This window comes from Halyomorpha halys, unplaced genomic scaffold (assembly GCF_000696795.3).
Source record: "Halyomorpha halys isolate HHAL.00 unplaced genomic scaffold, Hhal_1.1 Scaffold1399.1, whole genome shotgun sequence".
Classification (NCBI taxonomy): domain Eukaryota; kingdom Metazoa; phylum Arthropoda; class Insecta; order Hemiptera; family Pentatomidae; genus Halyomorpha; species Halyomorpha halys.
The window spans coordinates 327,811-351,352 of NW_027114231.1; the positions used below are offsets into that span (position 1 = coordinate 327,811).

The 23,542-nt window shown below is 30.0% G+C and overlaps 1 long non-coding RNA gene and 4 other non-coding genes across 5 annotated transcripts in view; 2 read left to right on the forward strand and 3 right to left on the reverse strand.

Annotated features, from left to right (window-relative positions):
* Window positions 1–7,856: 7,856 nt before the first annotated feature.
* Window positions 7,857–7,931, forward strand: TRNAT-UGU (transfer RNA threonine (anticodon UGU)). Its single transcript has one exon. It is a non-coding gene; the product is annotated as a tRNA-Thr (tRNA).
* A 2,670-nt stretch (window positions 7,932–10,601) lies between these two features.
* TRNAT-UGU (transfer RNA threonine (anticodon UGU)) lies at window positions 10,602–10,673 on the reverse strand. Its single transcript has one exon. It is a non-coding gene; the product is annotated as a tRNA-Thr (tRNA).
* A 2,209-nt stretch (window positions 10,674–12,882) lies between these two features.
* Window positions 12,883–12,954, reverse strand: TRNAT-UGU (transfer RNA threonine (anticodon UGU)). Its single transcript has one exon. It is a non-coding gene; the product is annotated as a tRNA-Thr (tRNA).
* An 873-nt stretch (window positions 12,955–13,827) lies between these two features.
* TRNAT-UGU (transfer RNA threonine (anticodon UGU)) lies at window positions 13,828–13,899 on the reverse strand. Its single transcript has one exon. It is a non-coding gene; the product is annotated as a tRNA-Thr (tRNA).
* A 2,250-nt stretch (window positions 13,900–16,149) lies between these two features.
* LOC106689578 (uncharacterized) overlaps window positions 16,150–23,542 on the forward strand; it is a 9,519-nt gene continuing 2,126 nt past the window's right edge. The window contains exons 1-2 of the long non-coding RNA XR_001344466.2: window positions 16,150–16,657; window positions 17,994–18,177. This is a non-coding gene — a long non-coding RNA (uncharacterized lncRNA). The remainder of the gene's footprint in view (window positions 16,658–17,993; window positions 18,178–23,542) is intronic.

The window sequence follows — 23,542 nt, forward strand, 5'->3', positions numbered from 1 at the left end:
AATTTAATGAGCCAACGTTTCGCCCCACGTTGCAGGGCTTCTTCAGGGCTATTTTGACGGCAGCCAAATGTCAAAACTAAAATCACTGGAAGATTATTGACTGCCGTCAAAATAGCCCTGAAGAAGCCCTGCAACGTGGGGCGAAACGTTGGCTCATTAAATTAGTATATTTCTACTATTTGAGTTTTTCTTGACCGCACCCGGACCATATTCCTTTCATTTCTTGTTTAACTTTAATTTTCGTGAGATATTTAATTTTTATTATTACAACCGCCGAAAACCCAGCTTCGCACAAACAGGATAACTGGAATTAATATTCGTAAATCTTTACCACTAAGCAGTGGAATTTACTTATATCAAAAAATCAGAAAGTTCCATGCTCTAACTGTAAAGTATTATCGCAAGACAAGTCAATAAGAGATTCTTCTTCTAAAGAAGTAAATTTTGATGGGGCCTTGGCTCTAAGATCAACAAAAATAGATTTTATATTGCAAGACAAATTAATTTCATTAGAGGTCACAAATTGGTGCAACAAGGGAAAACAATCACTGATTTATTTTTGTTTTCCATAGCTGTAATTTTTTTTTTTTTTTAATTGAATATTTCGCGGCGCCCTTTGGACAGGCACACTTTGGTAGTCATTGTTCTAGCCCCAAGTTGTCTCAGTTCTGCCTCAACATCATTCAGCCATCTCATTCTGGGACGTCTACGCATTCGGGTACCACCCGACTTTTCAAGAAGCAGCTTCCTTGTTAGACGATCCGCCCAAGCCACCTCAGCCTTCCTTTTTTTATGCGGGATTTCTCCTATCACGATTACATCACAGAAACAAAAAAAAATCTGTATAAAAACTTATCCGTACAATTTTAACCAGGATATTATTATAATATACAACTTAAATCCTTTATACTAATCAATAGTGAATTTTTTTCTGAGTCTATGTTCTTAGCTCAACATTTTTTGGACCTTAATCTTTTATTCTTATCAGTACAGAACTGTCGGCATAACTAATAGATGATAACTTTTTTATTTCACTTAAGATATATTCATGCCTTTTAGATAGTTAACTTATATTCAGTATCACATTAACTAGTTTATAATAATTATTTAAATTACTTGTTTGAGTGTAGTGTTTTATCAACTCTAGTGTTGTTGATAAAACACTACACTCAAATACTATATAACTATACTAAATTCCATGATATGTGATAATAAATTATTTATCATTAGTCATTTACAAATTAACTTGTTTACAATATTTAGTATCACGTATTATTGCATTTAGTATAGGTATATAGTATTTGAGTGTAGTGTTTTATCAACAACACTAATGTTGTATCAAATATGTAATTTAAATAAAGATTATAAACTAATTAATGTGATACTGAATATAAGTCATTGTGATACCATAATGTTTGATACTAAATACTGTAAACTAGTTAATTTGTTAATGACTAATGATAAATAGTTTAACAAAGGCAATATGGACTGCAATTATGCTGATAATTTATGGTTTTGACTGTGATAGTCTAATAAGATCCTTCAAAATAGCCCCAATGGCCGAAACGTTGGAGTTTTAAAATCATAAAAAAATTGTTGAGACAAAATGGATGTATTTTTTATAACTACTAAATAAATTTTAATGATTAATGTTGATCAAGCTGTTTTGGGAAGTTCAAGGCCCGTAATGAACAATCTATACCATTACGTCATCCAAAGTCATAATGCAGTTCCTGGACCTATCCCGCCTTAGATTATTGCCATTACCCGGAGACACCGGGAGACACTGTGATGTCTATGTAAGAGAAGAGGATGATGGAGCAGAGCTGTTCCTAATTGGCACCTTTGGATACAGCCGCCTTTGGGATGCTGATCATCTCCCCACTATTTGCATGTATCCCTTCTCCTCAGACCATTCAATGCATCGCTAATGTCGCTCTATCTCTCAGCCTCGTGTATTTATGAGGTAACCAATTTTATATTTAATCTTTATATAAAAAATGATGGCTGAAATCATTAAAATGCACAATTAAAAATGGTGTCCGTAATTTGCAGAGAAAGTTTTTTTTTTAAGTTTTACATATTCAACGTACAACTAATCATTCACGAATATGTAGTGTCAAAGTTATAAGTCCAAACTAAAACCAGAAACAACTGTTCTTATATTTAAAACAATCCTCAGGCCACTGCTGATGTACTGCTGTGAAGTCTGGGGAGCGGCATCCTTCACGAAAAAGAAAAAACTACAATATTTTCAAAATAAAGTCCTAAGAATCGCAGTAAATGCTCCTTGGTTCATAAAAAATAGCCAATTGCATCGCGAATTACAAATGAAGTCAATAGAGGATTACATAAAAAAACAGTTCATGAAGTTCCACTCCCAGTTGCCGACAGTTAAAGGAGCAGTGACCTACAATCTGGGAAACCCAACCTCAACCCGAAGACTGAAGGCCCAGACTGCTGCAGGACATTCTATTATAAACTTTTAATAAATATAAAATTAATTCATAGTCACACTACCTCTATTTACTTATTATTATTATTTATTTTATTTATTCATAATTATTATTATTTAGTTTTTTTTTTTCTCTCTTCCCTTTTTCAGATTAACTTGTTTCTTTTTACTATTAGAAGACAATTGTTTGTTTTATTTAAGTGTACCAATATCATTATTTTTTGTTATTAATTTTTCTTTCCTCTCTTATTAAGAAGCATTATTCTTATCTATTTATTTTATTTTATTTTTTTTATTTTAATAAGAACATTTTATATAGTTAGGGGTACCATGTGTATGACTATACTCCCTCATAATCAACTGTTAAAAAAATATATATAATGTAAGTTACATCAACCATGTAAGGCCCACTGACTCTTCATGGGTTGTAGTCGTATAAATTTTAATTTTTAATTTTAATAGTATCATTCAACATATTTTCAAATAAGTGAGAAAAAAACAACACTAATGAATAAAATAGAAAAATAAAAATAAAAATAGATGGAAAAAGTAAAATTATCAAAGAAAGAAGACAATCAAGTTAGAGAAAATTAAGTTAGTAAAATACATAAACATGAATAAATCATTTTTAACACAATTACATTCTCGTTCAATATTTGTATTCTGCCAAGGAAGTTCTGAATGAAGTTTATGTTTGGCAAAACAGCGCTATGGGAGGTGGAAAATGGTTGTAGTCATATATGGTTAGAGCCACATAAGTATAAATATAGATTCGTGTAATACAAATTTACAGAATTAATCTGAAGATGGGGAAGATAAACTTCCGATGAATAGTTTAACTAATATATATATATAAAACTTAAGTATCAGCAAAAGACAAATGTTGAAAAAGAGAAGAAGGAATAAAATGTGACACGCTTAGACTGCTGTAACATACTCCTTTATTGAGTTCAGTACATCTCTTTATATACATTCGATCAACTGATCTTCTCAGTCAGCTGACATCAAAGTAACAGCTGACTCAGATCGTAACTCCCCCCCACCAGTTTACGAACAATCCTCGTAAACTAATGCTATACAATATAATAACATAGAAAAGAAAAACTATTTACAATAAAAAAAAATCCCTACATATATATATCATTATAAAATCTCACAAGCTCCATTAAATAAACGCTAAATACAAAATTTAAACATAAGAATACAATTTTTAAAAAATTTCAGACAGTAAATGAACAAGTTAGAATGAAAAAGTAAATATTTACAAAAATCAAAAAATAGAATGAAATTGACAATATTCACAAATATCAATAACAATCTTAAAACAAAAACAATAAATAGTAAAAGTAAATTACTAAATTTTCTGTAATCTAATCTAGTATAAGAACACTTCAGTTTTTATTTCCTCATTGCCGGGAGTTTTAATTCTTCAATATGGACAGTTCTCCTCTTTTTGGATTCTCTGATACTTTCTATTGTAACAATAAACAAACAAACAATAAACATTTTAATTCGTTTTAATTGTTAATAAAGTTAAGATATTTAAACACGTACACACAAAATCCGTATCACTTTTATGAGGGAATTTATGCAACTAAATGACCTTAGCTAACCTAAAATTGATTCGGAACTAGTAGGAATTGGCGTTGTTTGTGGTTCGGCCCCAATCAAGGGTCGATTGGAGAGTAAACTCCAAATATAGTTTATTAATAATTGAACCTGCCCTGGGGATGTGGCTGTAGCGCAGAGCTGTTGCATTATCATAATTAGTCTATTAATAGCTATTGTCTCGTCAGACCGTTCTTACAAACCACCTATCGACCATGCTAATTATAATAGGTTTCGTCAATTATATTAAATTCGTTTACATGCTTATCCAATTATAGCTTAAAAATTTTGAGTCTGTTGTCTTCTTATATGAACAATAAAATACTCGATAGTGTTAATACTGATAGCTTTGTATATCAATATTTCATTTAATTTTATGGTATAATCGCTTAATTTTATGATAAATCTCAAAACTTGTTAATTTTTTACTTCGGTATTTTCTGACTTTAGTTTCTTTATTTTTTAATATTACATTTGTGTGCCAACAATGCATTTTTTTTTACTCAAAGTTGGGGTTTTCTATTAAAAATCACAGTCTACAGAGAAATGTATCACAATATGTTTTTAAATTTTTATTTATTTTTAAAATAGTATTTAATATTTATTTGTTCATCATTTGTTAAACATTTAAATATTGCTATTTCAGAACAACAGGTGGGTTTGAGGGACAATATTTATTTATGCAACATTTGGTTTCGTAACACTGGACTGATTAATATGTTGCAAATTTAAATAGTAAGGAATTTTTTTATGATATGTTGGTATTACAATGCATTATTTTTTAAATAGCTGCTTGTTTTTATTTTTAATAAAGAAATAGTTTACAGTGTGCTTAAAATTTCTAATACGCTAAATACTGAGTTACTTAATAAACTCAACAGAGAAAGCAGAAATGAACACACTTTCACAAGCTATTCCCAATAATCATTAAACAAATTACAGCCATTTGACTTTGTATAATCAAACTTCCTTAGCTATCTGGCTGCCTTTGTATTAAGACACCTACGATGGCTTTGAGTAGCCGGTCAGGTAGAAGAGCGAGTCCTCTTGCCCTGGACCCCAATTTATAGGGACTTGGGTAATTAAGCGCCAAGTTAGAGCAAGCCCCGCCCGCTACATTAGCGGCCCCAACAACTTTAGCAAAATATCCCCTGGCCCCGAGCAACTCGGCTACATTCTTCGTCTTCAGCCGGGCCAACTTGCTCCTCCCTATTTTGTGGTCTTGGGCTCCTGGGGTTTGTTACCCCCTCGGGTGTCTTCCTTCTTCCCGTCTCCAAATAGAATCTACAAGTTGGAAACAGAAATTAAAGACTAAGGATAAATATTGCTCTTAGCGCATTTGTATCGAAAGTTTGTTAGTAGTAGTGAGACAGATAGGAAAATCCCTGCAAATTTTTACACAATGGTTAATTATTTGAATAAATTATTTATTATATCAGTAAATAAAATATTTATTGTAGGAAGATGGTCCGGATGGTGTTCAAGTAACTATTTTAACAAAGTAAACTATTTTAATAGACTTATCAGTTTGGCTAAGTTTCTAGCTTTCAGCAAACTGAATTCATTGTACATTTAAATTTCTTTTATTTATAATTTAAATTTCTTTTATTTATAATATAAATTTCCTTTGTTTATAATTTAAATTTCTTTTATTTATATTATAATTTAGTTTTTATCAATTTTATAATTTTTATATTTATTATTATAATAAAAAGTTTATTATTAAACTGATAAACTTTTTAACATTGAAAGGTAAAATAATGCCTATTTTTATTTGGCTTTTACTTATGTTATGTAATTAATATTATATAAATGAAGGAGGGTTTTCTAATGTTCACAGTGTGAATAAATTAATAATTCTATTCTTAAGTTTTAGGAGAATTATTTATTTAATCGATGAGTTTTTTCTTAGTCATTAATCAGTTTGGGAAATAAACTTAAACATGTATTTGTATATACAGCTGAGTTTCCCACTGATTACTATTGTTAATTAAGAGTAAATTCGTTGTTTAATTATATTATTTCATCAGATTAGTACAGAATAAAAAGAAGGACTGCGCTATCTGTACGACCCCAATGAAACTATGACACCTGGAAGAACAAAAAAAAGGTATACCAGTAGTTGCCAGGGTTCGAACATAGGGGGCGCTACTAATAGATTTAAGCTCACTCATCCCTTAACATAATTATAACAGCTATCTATTCACTTATCGTAGTTGAATTTTTATTCTAGAATTGAATATTATCATACTTTAAAGTCATAATACCCACACTATCTAAAAAATAAATTAATAAAAAAAAAATCTAAACATAGCAATTATCGAGTCTCCAGAAAAATTGAACGTGTGTGAATTTTTTAATTGTTACAACTATATAATTATAATTATATTTTTTAATTATAATTAATTTCTTTGTACTGGCTCTCATAAAAAATAATTCATTATATTTTTTTTATTAAAAAGTTATCACTTTACAGTTACCCGTAGAATATATTAAAACAAATACATTTCAAATTAATATATTTCCAACGTATTTATCCTTGTATAATTTTTTTATGTTCTCTTAGTCTTTATATAATTAATACTACTCACTGTCCACCTAACGGCAGTCCAATCCCCAAATTACAAATTATACAAACTGTTTATTTAATTGTCCTACTCGTTACTCAAATTTTATAACTGTAATTTACATGAAAAAATTATCAATTTTACACTGATTTACATAAAAAAAATTTATATATTTGAATTGATAATATAGATAACAATTTTAGATGCTTAAAATTGTTATCTATATTCCCTGTTTGCACATTTAAATGTTCTAACTGTTTTGATTTAGCGATAATATAGATAACAATTTTTGACGAGAATGAACTTATTTTTCTTTCATCACGTACAAATTTTTCCCAAATTCCCGATTTTTAATGCCTGTTCTTTGAAAAACTAAAGAAATTTCACTCAAATTTTATAGTATCAATTTTTATAGTAGTTCAAATTTTCACGGTATAAAAAAAACCTAAGAACATAACAAATTGCTCAAAGCAGACTTACGAAATAATTTGAATTCATGGTATAAGAAAATGTATTTAAAATACCATTAACTTATCTGAGTGACTTTTTATTGCTTTTATCTTGCAACTACCTATTTTATGGTTGACATCAGACAGAGAAATTTAAAAGAAAAAAATCTTTTCAACGGTACCGATATATTTTAATTGGTTCTAAGTATGAAAAGAGACTTTTAAGTTGAAAGTAATAAGCGTTTCAAGTTGTTGCAAGAAAATCTCCATCTAATTTGATTTTTTCTGGCAATAGTGAGAGATATTTAATGTTTTTGTGTGTTGAAAATTTATATATTGGTTTTTATGGGTGTTGGATCGGTTAGATCCAAATATATTAAAATATATCAGTTTTATTATATTTGATTTTCTGTACTTTCTTATCCTCTTCGTTTTTTAATGATACAGTTCTTCCAAAAATAAACAATTGAAATTTTTCTCACTTGTCGGAAAGTGTGAAATTGCTTGCAGATTGTTATTGATCAACCTGTAATCTATATAACTTTCGTATGATTAGACCAAACTTATATTTCTATATTTCATAATATAGATATTTAAAGTCAATCATTTGAGTAGCTTGTACACCTTCCGGGGGATAATCTTTGTCAAATTCTTCCTGTCCAAATTATTGTAGCTATTATAAAGGTAGTGCCATCTTATTAAATTAAAAGTTTATATTTTATACTTATATAAATATTTTACTTATTTTTAACTTCATTTTGATCAATCCTCAACATCGCCTCTTTAGCTCAGAGGCAGAGCACTACTGGTCTTGTAAACCAGGGGTCGTGAGTTCAATTCTCACAGGAGGCAATTAAGTTTTATTGATTATCAATTCAAAATTTATCTTAAATGATAATTTTAGTATGATATTCTTTCTGTCATATATTGATATTTTATTTTATAGACGTTTTTTGTCAATCCAATGTACTTAGCTAAATTAATAAATGGAGAAAATGAAAATTAATCTTGGGTGAATTTCTTATTTCATTTTTTCTATAATGATTTTTATGAAAAATATAATTTAGGTTATCTTAATAATTATGATTTTAATCTACTTCAAGTCATAATATGAAATTTTTTTAGAATAGTTTTCTTTACGTTACATTTCCTTTCCTTACTTTTTTTATCATCAGATTTAGTTAGCCAAGTAATGTCGTTGATGTATGTGGCGATTTTTTTAAACTCTAGGCTGTCGATTTTCATAGAAAGCTCTTTAGTATAAATACGTTACATTTCGCCATACAAATCAGATAAAACTTCAATGTATTTTGAAAAAATAATTGAAAACACCGATTCGAAATCTTACCAGAGTGTCTGCAAAACGTTTCACCCTATGACCAAGCATGTATAATCATAAAAACCCCTTTTGGTACATAAAGGTACATAACATTTTATCATAAAAACATCAACATCTCCAAACACTAGTGATTTTGAAAAGTATATTAAAACACACTGCTTGAATTTTGACCAGATTGTCTGCAATAGGTTTTAGCTTCTGGTTAGACATAAGCTAATTTTATTTGAATAAGAAATAAATTACTTTAAACCATTATTTGTGAATAATTAATTCGTCATATCTGATTTTAAATTTTTGATTTATTTTAGTTCTTTTTGTTTATGTCACTTAGTCACATTTTTTGTTACAGGTTTTATTTTTATTCCCAGAATAACAAACAAATAGTTTTATTCCTAATACTTTTTTAATTTATAAATCAGTTTAAAATATGCGTTTACATAGATATTTTTCTATTTGTCCACGAATACTTCTATTCAAAAATATGAATTTTTTTCAATGATGAACAAATTTTTGTATTCAAAAATCACTTTTTTTACGTGCATATTAAGAAGTTTAACAAGCTGTGGAAAATTATTCATAATTTGTGCAAACTGAAGAAGATTAAATAATTAAAAAATTAATAATCTAGGCTATGAATAACAAATGTTACAACTAATAATAAATAAAGAATAAGCGTTATTTAAGAAAACTTTCTTAATCCGTACCAGCTTCTATTCATCGTTGTTTATTTCCAGAAATCATAATTTCTTGTTAAAAAATATTTTGGAAATTTTAATTGTACAATTCACCTTGCTGCACAGTGGTAGAAAACTGCGAATAGTATAAACAATTTACACTTCTATGTGAAAATAGTCTCAACACAAAGGTCAGAAAAGTTCATTTTTTCTGGTCCATCAAATATGTGCTAAAACTAATTTTTTCAGTATTAAATTGGAGTTGTAGAAATTTAGAAAAAAATATTTCGAGAAACAGACCTTCTTTTTACACTAACTTTCGTAAGTATTGACTTGAACTAAATATTTTTTGTTGGATACTTTAAAATAAAATAACAACAACTAGTAAAAACTCACCCTTCCTAATGCCCAAATAACGTCTGTAAGATTAGGTTTACCTGCTCACAAATATTGTTTGATGGGAGAACCAACTCTGGTGAATTTGCTTATAAGTATTTGCCTGTAAGAAATACCACACCAATCAACATGGTTAAACACATTTTATTTTGGAGGGTTTTTTTCACACTCCACCACTGTGTGCCGTTACTTTACTAGAACCCTCACGGTACAAATAACAGCGCCACCTTCACAACCCTAATGAAACTATTACCACCTGGGAAAATAGTTGAGGTAAAGTAGTTATGAAGGTTAGTGCATAGGTTGCGCTACTGTATCTGTCTAATTCATTTACTACTAACCTCAACTCTATTTCTTCAATGAAAGAACCATATAACCCCCCCCCCACAAAAAAAAAAAAAAATTGATTTAGGGTTTCTATATAATTTTATTTCAGGATAAAATATAAATTGTATGCACGTCAAGTATTCGTTATTTTTTATCATTCGATATATTCTGAATCTTCTTACACTCAGTCCGAATGAAGCAAGCCCTGCAAAGTTGGACGAAACGTTTGTTACCAATAAATAGTTAATCTTTACTACTTTGTACCTTTATTGACCGCCACCCGGACTATCTTCTTATAATTCAATATATTGGTTTTGGATGACACAATATATAAAGTATTATTAAATCTTTCGAAGAGATATCCTTTCTCATACAAAAGTTTGTAGGAAGCCCCCAAAACTGATATGGAGGGGGACGGGCCAAGTAGTTTCGGAGTCTACACCGATAGATTAAGTGAAAAGTAAGGTGAAGACAAACCTCATGGTGAAGAGATGCAATTATTACCCGAGGAGTGGGGACTAACTGGATGACAGTGGTATGAGAGCAGAGAGTGCTAGTTCAAATTGTTAAGATGCTATAAAGATTGTTTAAGAAATAATTACATTAAGAAAAATACGCGAAATTCGCCCAAGTTTGATTTTTATTAGCTCCATTTTTAATATAATTTGGATTTATTATAACCATTTTTTATAAAATTATAATATAAGGTAAAGGTAAAGGAAGAGCTTGATTAGTTTAATATCACCTACTAAGGTCAATTTTGAGGTGATTACCAATAAAACTTAATGCCTCCTGTGAGAATTGAACTCACGACCCCTGGTTTACAAGACCAGTGCTCTGCCCCTGAGCTAAAGAGGCGATGTAAGAGATGGGTTAAACGTAAGTAAAAAAGTATATTAATTTTGAAAGGGTTTTATAAATTTATTAAAGATTTTTAATAAATACATTATTTTGAATTATATTATTCTGTTTTATTTTAATGAGTACTTTTCAATTTTTTTTTCTTTGTTGTATTGTTTGTATTCAATATTTGTACCTTCTCAGGTATATGTATTAATATTATTGATATTATTGTTATTCCAAGTATAATAAAACCGAACTATTTTACGTTTAAAAAATCCCAATTTTGTTTATTTTTATTTTTGGTTAGAAAGTAATAATATAGTTTCATTTCAGCATTACAATGAAATAATTTAAAAATAAAACTTCAAAATTCAAATGAAACAATCTTTGTAGTTTCTCAACAATTTTGAAGCAGCACTTTCTTTCCTATGTCACATTCATCCAGTTAACTATCACTCTGAGGGTAATTTCTTTTCTCCACCTTATGTATTTTATCATTCCAACAGGATTAACGGAGTTACCTTAGGCACTTTCGGGATTCCTTATTAAACTTCAAACTTTTGCTTGAGACAGGATATCTCTTCGAAAGATTCAATCATATATTGTGTCTTCCAAAACTAGTCTGCCGAATGATAAAAAAACAATAGATACTTATCGTCATGCTGAAATAAACTTATAAAGTTACCAAAATATGTGGTCTCACACTTTCATCGAAAATATCAATTCTATCGGATTGGGGATAGAAGTAAATGAACAAGATACAGTAGCGCCACCTATCTTCTAATCCTCGTAACTACTTCACCTCAACTATTTTCTCAGGTGGTAATAGTTTCATTAGGGTAGTAAAGATAGCGCTGTTATTGTATGGTCGCTTCTAGCAAAATAACTGGAGAAATTGTACTTTTTCTAATTATTTAAACAAAAAAAAAGAATCATATAATATGTAAATAAAACTTGATATACGTGATATACGATAGTAGATTCTAAATGTTGTAGGAGATTTTTATGCCAGAATAAACTGGCATTGATTGAGAAAGTTTTCACTAATAACGTTCATTCTTTACTACATTATTGAGGAAATACTAATAATTTAAGGCATATATGATTAGTTTTTTATTAGTGTAATATTATTTAGTTTTTACTTATTATAAATAAGTATTATCAGTAAGTAATGGTAATAAGTACTCAGGAACTATCGTTTCAAATGTTAAAAATTATGTAAAATTTTTAATTTAATAATAATAAATTTAATACTATTTTAATATTCACGTGCAAGAATTATTTTAGTATACGAATATATATCATTAAAAATAATATACATTTAAAATGTAAATTAATTTATAATTAAAAATAATTTGGAGTAAAAATATTTATTTGTTTTATTGGGAATAAAAAGACGTAAAATAAAACTTATAACATTAGTAGTAAATAATAAGGATATAAAAGTACTGAAATAATTTTTTTTAAATAAATAATTTAATTTCTATCCACTTTAGTCTCAAAACAGTTTCTTTTTCTTACAAGTCTGACGTTTCGGCCAATCAGGCCAATCCAACCTCAGGGACAATCTTAATACAGTCCAAAACTTGGATTGGCCGAAACGACGGACTTGTAAGAAAAATAAAGTGTTTTGAGACTAAAATGGATAGAAATTAAATTATTTATTTTAAAAAAATTTACCAGTCTCAATAAAGTGTTTAAGATTATAAATTATGTACTGAAATAACTCAAAACAATGATATCAACGTATAACGAATTAATAATTCACAAATAATGGATGAAGGTAATTTATTTCTTATTTAAAATAAAATTTTTCTATGTCTGATCTAATAATACTAAAACCTATAGCAGACAGTTTGCTCAAATTTCAAGCAATGTTTTTGATGTTTTCGAAATACATTTTTGGAGGTGATTTTTATGGCATATTGTTATATTCATGTACCAGAAAGCTTTTTGTGAAAATTAATGGCCTATAATTTCAAACGAAATTGCCACAAACATAAATTAACTAATTAAATCTGACAGTAATAAAAAAAACATAATAATAAAAAGACGGGAATTTCGCCCCAGAATAATTTGATATGCTCCATTTTTATTATACATTAGATTGACCAAAATAAATATTAAAAAAAATATTTCTTATGACAGAAAATAAAACAGGACATGATACAACCTAATTCACCTATTAAGGTAAATTTTGAGTAGTTCAGATAATAAAACTCAATGCCTCCTGTGAGAATTGAACTCACGACCCCTGGTTTACAAGACCAGTGCTCTGCCCCTGAGCTAAAGAGGCGATGTAAGAGGCCAATTAAAATTAAGTAAAAAAATAAGTGGCATATGTGTATTGATGACTATGTATACAATACTTATCATAGGAAGTACGTGAAGAGACCATTTTCCGTCGGACCCTATGTATTTCTTTAGGTTTAAATATATTGACAATTAATAACACATGAGCGATATAAATTTTTTTTTGGTTTATTGGATAATAAATAAAAATGATTATCCGAGAATAAGATAAGAACAAAGTAGCTTATGACCAGACTAACTGAAAAGTCATGTTTTCCTCCGATAATCTTGACAAGTTGTTTTTCAGTTACTTGTAATTAGTGTTCCACATTCAGAAGTTATAAAAAGTAAATATTTTAATATTGGTATATTTTAATGTAATATAATCAATTAGTTTCAGTAAATTCGAGAAACCTGTCTTAAATCAGTTGCTAAGATTTAAAATATATGCCTATGGTAAGCTAGAAATTGGCTCAAATTTGATTTATTTGAACCAGCATTTGATTTATATACCTTAAATCATAAAATTGACAGTTTTAATGTGTTAAGAAAAACAAAAATACACAGAATAAAAACTTTCCAGTATTAGCAGAAGAGAATCGAACTTCAAAACTGTTTCTCCTCAAACATAATTTAGAATTGACCCTTAATTTATCAAGTAAACAGGTATATTTTTAACTCCTGGTTTCCAAAACGTATAACTAAAATATATTTTTCATTGATTAATATTAAGAAATTTTTTTCCTATAAATTATTTTTATATAATAAGAATAAATAATTAAAATGCAATAAATATTATGGCTCACTTAGTTGGTAAGAATACAATCAATAGTAATCTATCAATGAATGGAAGAAACATAAATAATAAAATTAAACATGCCTCCTGTGAGGATTGAACTCACGACCCCTGGTTTACAAGACCAGTGCTCTGCCGCTGAGCTAAAGAGGCGATAAAAACTTCGGAAATAAGCGTTATTCAGAATTAATGAAAAATTATTAACTACTTATAAGAATCTGGATGGCTAATGAAATTAATGCAATGAAGGAAACAATAAATATAGCCTGGACTCCTCAACGTAGGTTATTTCATCAGAGATGAATCTTTGTGGAACTTGAGGATCGTCAGGATATATATATGTGTGTGTGTCATGACTAAACCTCAGGACACTCACAAACACACAAAACTATATAATCAATTTTAATTACAAATGTTTAAGGAATTCTTAAATGAGAAATTTTTTTTTTAGCTCTTTGAATAATATAACTAACTTCCTCTTCCAGCAAACTTGCATTTTTAGGAATTTCAAAAACAGAACAAAAATGTCTCAAACCTAATAGTTATTTGGGGAAATCTTCATCAAAACCCTGCCCGCCGCTTAGCAGCTGGGAAGAAAAAAAGGCAGTTATCTCACCCCAATTTTTGATTACTTCAATAAAAACTAGGTATAATTACTAGTAAAAATTGATGAGTCTGCCAAGTATAGGTAGGGGGATTAAAAAATGGTGGTTTCAAAACCTAAAAAAAAAATTGATTTTTCATTCGGAGCTCAATATCTTAAAACTACCAACAACACAAGAAAATCTAAGAGAACATTATTTAAAGAAGAGTAAATTTGCTGCTATGCTCGTGATGTAGCTTTTTAAAAAGCAAAATTTCTTAAAATCTACTGAAAGATTAATAGTTCATTTATTTTGAGAAATCTATATCTCAGGAACTATGTGTCGTACAGGTGTCTATTAGCACTCAAATTAAAGCTAGTTTAATGGACTATAAAGAAGTTTATGACCTTTACCTTCGTAGGAATAGTAGTTTTCATGATATTTGCTAAAATATATTGATTTATAGTTGTTCGGGCAATAAATTTGATTTATGAAAAACTTTATTTCAGGAACCATTGGACGTACAGATGTCTACCAGCGCTCAAATTAAAGCTAGTTAAATTTACTACAAAATAGGTCATTATGATTATCTTAGTAGGAGTCGTAGTGTTTATGATATCTGACAAAATAAACGCACAAAATGTTAATTTCTAGTTGTTCGTATATAATGTTGGATTTTTGAAAAAAAAAAACAACTCGAAAATCTCTCATCCATAAGACGCACATATGTCTGCCAACACTCAAAAGAAAGGAAATTTAACTTTCTATAAAGTATTTTATGACACATATCTTCATAGGGGTAGTAGTTTTTATGACTATAAATTTGCCAAATGAAAATTTGTTCGAACAACTATAAATCAATGTATTTTAGCAAATTTCATATAAACTAAAACTCCTACGAAGATAAACATCATAAACTACTTTATAGCTCATTAAACTAGCTTTAATTTAAGTGCTAATAGACATCTGCACGTCAAATCGTTTTTGAGATATAATTTTTTCAAAATAAATTCACCAACTACTGATCTTTCAGTACGTCCCATTTTTCCGAAACGTTGCTTTTTAAAAAGCTATATCTCAATAAATATTTAACGTAAATAACTCTATTAGGGCTCATATTTTAGCAAATTTACTATTCTTTAAATGACGTTATTTTAGGTTTTCTTATGTTGTTCCTACTTTTTATGATATAGAGCTCCGTATGAAAAATTATTTTTTTTTATCGCTTTGAAACAGCCGCCATTTTGTATTTCCCCTACCTATGCTTAGCAGACTCATCAATTTTGTCTAGTAATTATACATATTTTTCATTAATGTAATCGAAAATTGGGATGAGATAACTGCCTTTTCTCCTCTTGGGCTCTTGTACTAATACCGTACCTTGCAAAACAGGGAACTTTTACATGTCCACATGAAACTATACTGTTGGTAGGTACTATCAAATATTTTTTGGTAACCCTGTAAATAAGGGTTCAGAATCACCTATTACATTTGTGGACGCATTTACCATTGTTCATCCTACTTCCAATGCAACTTAAGAATTCAAAATCTCCTTTTTACGCCTCAAATTATACTATCAACAAACACGTAATTTATTGTAAATAAATCTTACCTCAGTTCGTAATATTTATTCCAGATCTATTCGGAATAATTGGAAAGACATTAAGATGTCTTCAAACATCTTAGGGCTTAAGATCAATTAATACAAAAATAATAATAATTAATCGAATAGTTATTATGGAATTTTTATGGATTTTGAACATGTGTTTGCTGGGCATAGATAGTTATTCCTTATGTAATTATTGACTCGTCACTCACTAATTGTTATTATTTAACACTATTTTAATACACCAATGTTCAATAAATGGGTGTTGTTCCTTGGTACCTAAAACTGCATGGACTCTTAGAAGAAAAATTCAAGAACTTTAGTTCAGATTTTCAGTGCCTTTTGGATATTCATCAGTCGGCAGCAGGTGTTTTAGGACCTTGACGGGATTGCTTGATCGATATTTGATAATATTATGGAAGCAGGATACGACATCCCGTAGGAGTGGCGAGGAGATTGCCTGGTGGCAACTGGGTATTTGATGGAATTAAATCACCTTTAATATTTCCTTTTGATTGGATCATGTGGTAATTTTCTGGGCGAGGCGGTGTAATCTCTTTAGCACTCGTGTCCTGATGAGTCGGTTTCCTTGACATGAAGTTTGGTGGAGGATGTTGAAGTCATGACCCTTTACAAGTGGAGGTTATCCTGTATTGAGGATCTTATGACTTTGAAGAAGGTCCAAATATTGTTTCTTTTGTACAGACACTACACATTGAGGGTCTGTACCCTAGATTCTATAGAAACCTAGCACAGGTTTCTTCAACTTCTTCTTTTATTCAACTTGTTTAGAAATAAAAATGGGTTCATTTTCTGAATCGCGAACAGTTAATTAAGTGATACTGTAATTCTCATCATCTAATTTACTATTAAGTTCATATGGAGTTCTGCAGAGTCGGAAAGGTTGAGTCCGGACAAGGTGAGGGACTGATATTACGACGTTTAAAACTTTAATTTCATTTTTTTTTTTTTTGACTCGGGAGTCTTCCTCGATGTTGAACAAGCTTTTGATCGAGTCTGGTATCCAGGTCTGCTCTATTAACTTCGTCAATTCCTACCCCCAACATATTTCCTTATAATCCGCTCCTACCTCACTGATAGAACCTTTAAAGTAAATCATAACCTAGCCTACTCATCTCTCTTTTCACAGTCCGCCGGTGTTCCTCAAGGTAGTATCTTAGGTCCCATTCTTTATACGGTTTATACAGCTGACATCCCAACCCACCCTAACACAGTGCTAACAACATACGCTGACGACACATGTATACTTTCTGTAAACAACGACCCAACTAATGCATCACAAACACTACAGGCACACATAACATCTATTGAAGAATGGTGTAAAAACTGGAGAATCAAAATAAATCCTGAAAAATCCCACCAGATCACCTTTACTCTCCGTCGTAAACCTCTGCCCTCCTGTCCTACAGTATCCTTTCTAGATACACCACTAACACCTGTTGAACAGATTCGATACTTAGGACTCCATCTTGACAAGAGACTTACTTGGAATCCACACACAAGACTCAAACGACAAGAAACTGCTCGTAGATTCCGATTGCTACAATACTTACTTGACAAACGCTCTAAACTTCCCATTCATTACAAAAAATTAGTATACACTACAATAATCAGACCAATTTGGACATATGCAATTGAGCTCTGGGGCTCCACCAAACCATCAAATTCTTCCCGCATCCAATCCTTACAATCCAAAATCCTACGTAAAATCCATTTCCAAATGAATTCCAAAATTCATTAAGTTTATTCAACTATTTAGTTATTTATGATTCAATCATAATATTATTGAGAATAACGTTGTTATAACAGCTTACTTTATCAGTTAAATTGCAGCCTTCCAAGTATGTTTGAAGTTAATCCACTCAGTAATTTATTTGTTATATATTTTGATAATTAAGTGCTATCGGAATAGAATGGCTTACAGAACGTTTACTTTCAATGGTTTATGCCGTCATTTATTTTATTTCTGATCAAAGACAATTTTACTAACAATCAACTTTATTGTGTTTGTGCATCTATTTTTTTGTTTGTTACAGGTGTGCTACGTTGCGGTTCTAGAAACCGCATTTATTTATTTTCCATACTGTATCCATATAGTTCCATACTGGTATCGACCTGATGAAGATAGATATTTATTATATATCATGAGATTGATATTATATCATGAAATTACATATCTATCTAAATCAAAGGCAAGATACCACAGAACCCTCTGTCATGGTGAGCTAGATGGAATTTAGTAAACTCAAAATTGGATATCTTTTGTATTATGTACACCAATTTTCATTGCAATGGTAATCAGGTAGAGTGCAGGGAATTCAAACTATTAAATCAAAGGAAAGATCTACTAAGAATACTGGAGATACTTTGATATTTAATTATATGGTTATTATTGTAATTGATAATGATCGCTTAGCTTTTTTCCCTCTTCTCCTCGCTGTTATCCTCTCAGATTACTTTCGCTGGTTTTCAGAGCTGCTCTCATCGACATAACCTAACTGGTCCATTGATTCTCAGGCTTTCAGCTAGGCTTCTACTGAGTAAATGTTCTGCCAGAATTGCCCTATCCGACCTGAGAATGTCTTGCTAGTACTGTTCATTGTGACTTCTCCTCTGCAACCTCTTTAGTTCTTCCTCCGTTTTTGGGCCCGTTTCTTTCCTCCCTCTCTCAAAAAACATATTTTTCATCTCTCTACTCTTTCCAGCCAATTCGTTGGGTTAAAGAGGAAGAGTTCTTGATTTCTTCTGAGGAACCATTCCCGACTTTCCTCGGAGAAACCAACGTCGACGTTTCCAGTCATTGACCTGGAAAATACTAATAAATACCTCTCAAAATTTGAGGTATTATGTTTCATTCGCATTTTTCACCTGAGGCACAGGTCATATCATAGTGATCTTGGAAATTTGAAATTACTCTCCACCAAGTTGTAACTGAATTGAGATGTTTTACCTCTGGTCTGTGCATAGTTGGTCATTTATTTTCCAGTTCTCACGATCCTAGAGATGGGTAAAACGTTGCCTATTAAATTATTTATTGCTTATTTATAATCTTAATATTTTCTTGAGACTGGTAATTCTTTAATAAATAACTCAAATACTATCCAATTATAGTCTCAAAACTTTATTTCTTTTATTCGTTCAACGTTTCGGCCAATCCGGCCATCTTCAGGGACATCTACTCATTACCACTTTGCAAACATATAATTTAAAAACTCTAAAACTTCATTCAGGCTATTCTGCCCAGGTCAAAACATTTAAATATAATTAGTTAATTATCCATTAAAAAAACAGTCAAATATTATTTCTCTGCAAACACTATTAATAAACATTTATCACAACCATGCTTGTAACCGTAGTTTTAGAGTTTTTAAATTATATGTTTGCAAAGTGGTAATGAGTAGATGTCCCTGAAGATGGCCGGATTGGCCGAAACGTTGGACGAATAAAAGAAATAAAGTTTTGAGACTATAATTGGATAGTATTTGAGTTATTTATTAAATAAATTATTTATTGCTATTTGAAAAACTTCATTGTGAGTACGTTTATCCATGAATAAGCAAAAATATCAGATCAAATATTCTAAAATTTATACTTGACTGCATTAAACTACTTATCTTCAACTTTCTTCAAACTTTAGGCAAAATTGAACGAGGTATTTCCAAAATATGGCTGTTTCAAGGAAAATACATCTTCATATGCTTATGTACTGGACAGTATCTGATAACATTGATAATAGACCATATTTACCCTAATACCTAACATTCTCCCAAAATTTGGGCCGAATCAGAGGAGGCATAAAAATGAAGATTAGCTTCGGAAAATAAGCTCATGTAGGGTAAGCAAAAGTGTTGGGTAAAATATAACAAAATTATAAGGCCTGCTAGGTTTCATCCCTCTTCGAATTTCAACAAAATGGCGTTAACGGTTCGATTGGTTATTTTTAAATACATACTGACATACAGGTAAGCAGATAAGACACCAAATATGTTCTTATGAGTAAAATGTTTAATTCTGAGTAAATAAATATTTTTCATTTCCTTTATGATTACAAAGCTTTTCGAACTTTTGTAACAAGAAAGCGTCATTTTCGTTGAAATATTGAATAAAAATCACAAGAATGGTTTATTAAAAAATATTTAAAATTTTAATATTTCAACCAGCATTCAATCAAGTGACATATTTAATTCTTTTTTCTTAGAAAATATTCGAAAGCTTTCATAGAATTCGGTATAGTGGTTCTATGAAGGGTGAAATACATTTTTTTAAATTTCGAGAACTGAGTGTGTAATTATTGGTATTAATTATCATTGCTATTTTACTAATACACCGACCAATCCTGGTTTTTATATTGCCTGCAATTATAGGCAGAGTTTAATAAAAACGAGCTGAGGTAAAGCTTATTTATTCAAAATAAATAGATTATTAAAGGTATAAATCATTTATAAAATATCTCGCTAAAACAGTCTCTTAGAGAGAAAATGATGGAGTTCCTTTAAGCATCACTTCCTACGGTCAGATTTTCGGAAGCCAGACTTAAGATATTTCCATTGACATAATCTTAAAAAGTAAAGGGTTCCTGACAGTTCACGTCAAGCACCAGAACCAACCTTTTGATACGAATAATCTTTATCTTCTGGAAAAAGGCTAAGTAAAAGATCATTTATATTATACCCAATAATAAGGTATATAAATATAATATAAAATATAAGTTTGGTCAAGAGAGAAAATTCACAATAGGTGTAAAACTTCATAAATGTGTCCCGAGGTTTTGGCTTAATTTGTTGGCTTTTTTTTTTTTTTTGGTATTTATTTAATACCTGATCAGACTGGTTGGCCTTACATGGTTAATAAAACAGTTACATTTTTTTAACAATTGATTATGGGGGGTATAGTCTCCTACAAACAACACCCCTAACTATAAAATATGTTGTAAATAAAAAAAAATTAAGATAATAGAAATAGATAAAAATAATAATTATTAATAAGAGATAAAATTAAAGTTAATAACAAAAATAGCGACATTCGTGGAACAAAAAAAAAATAATTGTCCTCTAATGGGAAAAAACAAAACAAAAACATATAACAATTTAATTTGAAAAAAGGAGGAAGAAAAAAATATAAGGAATGTCAATAATAGAATTGATAAATACAGAATTTATAACAGAATGTTCTGCGGCACCCTGGGCTTCAGCCTTCAGGTTGAGGTTGGGTTTCCCAAGTTGTAGGTCATTGCTCCTTTAACTGTCGGCAACTGGGAGTGGAACTTCATGGACCATTTTTTGGTTTAATCCTCTATTGACTCCATTCATTATTCCCGATGCAATCAGCCATTTTTCACAAACCAAGGAGCTTTCTTAGGACTTGTTGGCCTTCGTCAAAACTAATTAAGACAAGATACAACCATAAAAGTAATCAAGGTAGGAAGAATAATTATTGACATATAAATCAAGAAATACATAGCAGAATATTAAACAATTGATTAGAAGCTATGGAGATTTATTCGGGATGCCAGGATAATCGCTGAAGGCAATTATCCAAAAATAAGTTAATTAATTGATAATATATTGAGTCCTAAAAACTATTATTATGATTGGATTCTTTTCCAAAAGCTATTTGTGTATTTACCAGTTTACTAATTAAATACCTTTATATTTATAAAATGTTGTTACCATTAATTATATATTATAATAAAGGGTGGTATATTAGGTTATATAATAGTATATAAACTACATAAAGAAACTAAGTATTTATTTACCATTTGTTATTATGATTATAATGATTCAGATAAAGGTTGCCATAAAATATATTGGTTAATTTTATACTTATAGCTACTGATGCCGTGGGATGTAGTGCCGTAGGTATTGTTCATAAGGGATGTCCAGGTCTCGTGGCCCTTCTCATGAAATCGTCTGGTCGAAGTGCATCTTCTATGCCTGCCTCCTGACTGTGGTCCTCACGCGTCTAAGCCTTCCTGTTGAGTGTCTCCGTCTGCTCCTGCAATGCCTCTTTTTCCTGGCCTTGTTACCCTACTATTTTTTCTCCCACTTCCCTTTTTAGGGCGTTACCTTATTTTGGAATCCCTTCTCTCGTTGTTCATCGATGACCGAAGATTCCCGAGGCAGGCGTCCCCCTCCTCAGGGCCGATGACGTGTAAAAAAAGTTTGACATGTCCAGGAAGGGCCTGTACCTGATTAATTTGATTCTGGTCCCTTGTCACAACCTTTCATTTTTTGTTTTGACACTTAAAGGTTAGCCAATCTAATTTTCTCAGGGGCCTCTGGTAATGTGACAAACTTAATACAGATGTTTTCATATCCGGGGACGCTAAAAGCTTCGCAGAAGGATACCCTGACCATGTATAGGGGCAGATAACGAAACACCTTAATAAAACCCAGGATTGTCAAAATGTCAATATATAACACTATATAAAGACATATTTAACAAAATTATAGAAAAAAATTGAATGAATGAGATATGGAATATTAGTGAACAATAAAAATATATGAACAATTTAAATATCGAGATAGCAGTATAAATTTAGACGTTTTTAAAAGTTTTTTGTATTTGTATGTGTTTTTTTACATACCTTACTCTTTCTTTTTCATAATTAATGTATTCATTATTTTCGTATCTGGATGTAAGAAGTAAAACAGACCATGTCTAATTTTATCAATTTATTTAATTATTAATCACATTTTTATTTAATAAATTTGGTTTTATTCAGATGTATTGATGATAATCTTAAAGACAAATTTCGTAGAGAGTCATAAGCTTTAAAAAAGAAAAAAAAAATAGACATTTTCTATGTTCAGTAGAATTAATTTTATGATATATTTTAATAATTTTGCCCCCAACTTTCGTTTTAATAATTTTAAGGAACTATTGATTTTAAGACGAATATTTCTTACGTCTTAAAATCAATATTATATATTTGCATTCTTCATTAGCTGACTATTTCAAAAGTGTCATTATTTCAAAGCAGTTTGTTGATTAATAGTAATTGCTAAATACAGGAATTGTAAAATTATATAGAGTCCTCAAACCGATGACATTCAAGTTATCACACACTGGTTAAATACCGGAACACTCCATTTTAACAAGAATGTTCTTGTTGAATGTCTCTGTAATGAAAACTCCAATACCATAATTCTAAGGACAATTAATTTTAACGTTTTAATTGTAAACCATCACTCTTTTTTTTTTTTTGGAAGTCGTTATTGTTACAAATTATTTTATCTTATGTATTTACTTTTCTTTTTGAGAAAAACCCCTCATTACTTCTAACTTCTTAATTTTATTATTTGAAAAATTAAAGGTATTATATGGAATATATGATAATTTAAGGTAATTACATAACAATTAATTAATAATTATTTTTTCTCATTTCATATAATAATTGTTACAAATATACAATGCATATTTATCACACACAAAGTACCAGGTCATTCAAAAAGTCCTGTCGTTTTTTTGGGGGAAATTATAAATAAATAAATATTTTCAAATAATCACCTTTATTCATCAAAATATCCACCGTTACAGTCGGTAACCTTCTCCCAACGAGATGGTAAAGCCCAAATTCCTTCCT